General features: G+C 45.5%; 1 protein-coding gene across 4 annotated transcripts in view; it reads left to right on the top strand.

Annotated features, from left to right (window-relative positions):
* Positions 1-2,500, top strand: part of htr4 (5-hydroxytryptamine receptor 4) — a 54,595-nt gene that overhangs the window by 49,053 nt on the left and 3,042 nt on the right. The window contains exon 7 of one of the 4 annotated variants that reach the window (XR_002169934.1): positions 1,050-1,160. The exons of 2 other annotated variants lie outside the window; for them this stretch is intronic. The gene's annotated coding sequence lies outside the window, so the exon portion shown is untranslated. Of the gene's footprint in view, positions 1-1,046; positions 1,161-2,500 lie in introns of all 4 variants that reach the window. One more of the 4 variants, XR_002169933.1, reaches the window with a different exon arrangement.

Raw genomic sequence — 2,500 nt, 5'->3', positions numbered from 1 at the left:
TTGTTGTCTCGCGTTACCAGAAATCATTAATCCTGATACAATCGAAGTTAGTGCCCTCATGCCTTGGAATGTCTGACAAATGTATCTGCAGTCCATTTGCATGAAGTTGATGATTATAGTCGTTGGTTGTTCAAAACGGGAATCGTACATGGATACAGCACGCGTGTCGCTCGCAGTCTCGACAACGTAAATACGCATCCGATCTCTCATTGGTTGACTGTACGTGTGAACTTTAACCTTGTTCTTCACCCTCCCTTTGCTCCCTTCCCTCTTCCCGATTTTCTCCTCTTTTCTTTCTCAACGCATTTTTTTTCGTTTGACTTTCCATCCATGCTCATCTCCGTATCCTTCTTTCCTTGTTTCTTTTTTGTGGCTCTCGCCCTTCATTTCCATCGTCTTCTCTTTACCTCCTTCACTCCTCCCTCTCTCCCATCCATCTCTCCTCTTTGTCCTTCTTCCGACACATCCTTCCCGATTCATCCTCTCTCTCCATCCCTCCCCTCCTTCCCATTCATCTGACACTCTTATCCTTTTTTACGCCTCCTTTGCCTTTTTCCTCCCCGTTTCAAATCTTCTCCTCCCTTCCGTCATTCCTTTCCCTTTATTCTTCTTCCTCCTTTTTGCCATCCCTCTCCATCCCACCCACCCTCACTCTTTCTTCTTCTCTCAACATGTCCTTTCCCCTCTATTTTTTTACTTCCTCTATTTCACTTCCTTTCCTCCCTTCCATCATCCTTTTTATTCTTTTTGTCTCAAAACCTTTTGACTTTTTTTTTTGGTTTTCTTTTGCTTTTTTTTCCACCTTCACCTCTGCCTGTCATTTGTCCATTTCTGTTCCATCTACTCTTCTTCCGTCCTTTCATTTCCTCACGTCATATTTTGCACATCAAATGCCGTTGTACATTTTCTTGCATCCTCTTTCCTCCTTACCCAAATTTCCCCCCTCATCATATCTCTCTGGTTTGTCTGCCTCCTCCTCTTTCCTCCTCCTCTTTCCTCTTCTTCTTCTTCTTCCTCCTCCTTGTCCTCCCTGCTCGTGTCTCCAGCAGCTGCTCCTCTGCCTCCAAACTGCTGCTCTGGTTGTGCAACACCAGGCCAGTGCCTGTCTAGCCGCTCTAAGCCTCACCTGCAGGCTCGCGCCCTCTAGCTCGCTCGCTCAAGTGAGTCTGGCGCACACACACACGCACGCACATCTCTTTCCTATATTGATAGCAATTACCAATTGAATAAAATCAGAGAAAAAAAATCTTTACCCAGTTCGACTTCATGTCAGACTTTGTTCAAAACGCCTTCATTTACAAAAGTTGATCCATCCATTTTCTAATCCGCTTTTCCTCACAAGGGTTGTGGAGATTAGAGAATGGATGAATGACTGGATATGTACATTAAATATGCGAATTGTAGATCACAAAAAGAGTACAATTGTTGATGTCCGTGTGTAGTGGACAAAAATAGTTTCTTTGTTTTATTTTATTGTTTTGTTTTATGTCACCATGGAGCATAATTGTGTGTGTGTGTGTGTGTGTGTGTGTGTGTGTGTGTGTGTGTGTGTGTGTGTGCGCGTGTACGCGCGCGCACAATCAAACCACCGGTTGCTCGACGAGCCTCTGTTGCAGATTGCAGCGCCATTTTCAGAGCTATAAGTGAGTGCCCGTGGTCATAGCTCTTTGAATGGTACTGCAGTATGCACACAGCTGAGCGGCCATGTGTCCAAACCCGCCCCCCACGCCTACGCCGCAGGAAGATGAGAAGATTCCACGGAGACGGACTTCTTGTGTGTGCACTCGTGTGTGCATATGTACGAGTGTGTCATAGAATGTCGATTGCATAATTATAATCGAAACTGTGTGTCACCGTAGTTTACAAAACTTTTATCTAAGCCCCTAAGGTCTGTATATCGTGCCACCGCCAGGAATGACAGTGGCAAATAACCCTGTTGACCCTTTCTCTGCCATTTGCATGCTGTGCTACCTGAGCATCTTAGTTTCTTTCGACCCGTGAGTGTGCATCCTTTGAAGTCTAATACCATATTATTTAAATTGGATAGGTTATTAGTTGAGCTGTGTGCGTGTGTGTGTGTGTGTGTGTGTGTGTGTGTGTGTGTGTGTGTGTGTGTGTGTGTGTGTGTGTGTGTGTGTGTGTGTGTGTGTGTGTGTGTGTGTGTGTGTGTGTGTGTGTGTGTGTGTGTGTGCGCGCTCGCGCGTACGTGTGTGGGCTCCCGTTGGCTGGTTTAGAAAGGGTAAAAGGCACAAAGCGTCACATTTAATGTCACAAATGGTTCTTTTTTTTTTTTTTTTTTTTTTTCCCGATGAGCGCTTGTTGCCGGGGGCAACGCTGAAGCTTGGCTGCAGTGTGATTGCAAGTAAAGCAGTTAGCTCAGCTCCTGGAGCTTTCTGCTCTGTTTGCTTCGTCTGTGGCGCTGAAGATGAAGGTTCATGGGCATCATCACATCCTGTCTTGTGATTGAAGAGGGCCAATGTCAAAATATGAACATTTCTTC

This window comes from Hippocampus comes, unplaced genomic scaffold (genome assembly GCF_001891065.2).
Source record: "Hippocampus comes isolate QL1 unplaced genomic scaffold, H_comes_QL1_v1.1 scaffold156, whole genome shotgun sequence".
In the NCBI taxonomy this organism is placed as follows: Eukaryota; Metazoa; Chordata; class Actinopteri; order Syngnathiformes; family Syngnathidae; genus Hippocampus; species Hippocampus comes.
The sequence above is the reverse complement of the archived record's forward strand: the minus strand, read 5'-3'. Positions and strand labels throughout refer to the sequence as shown.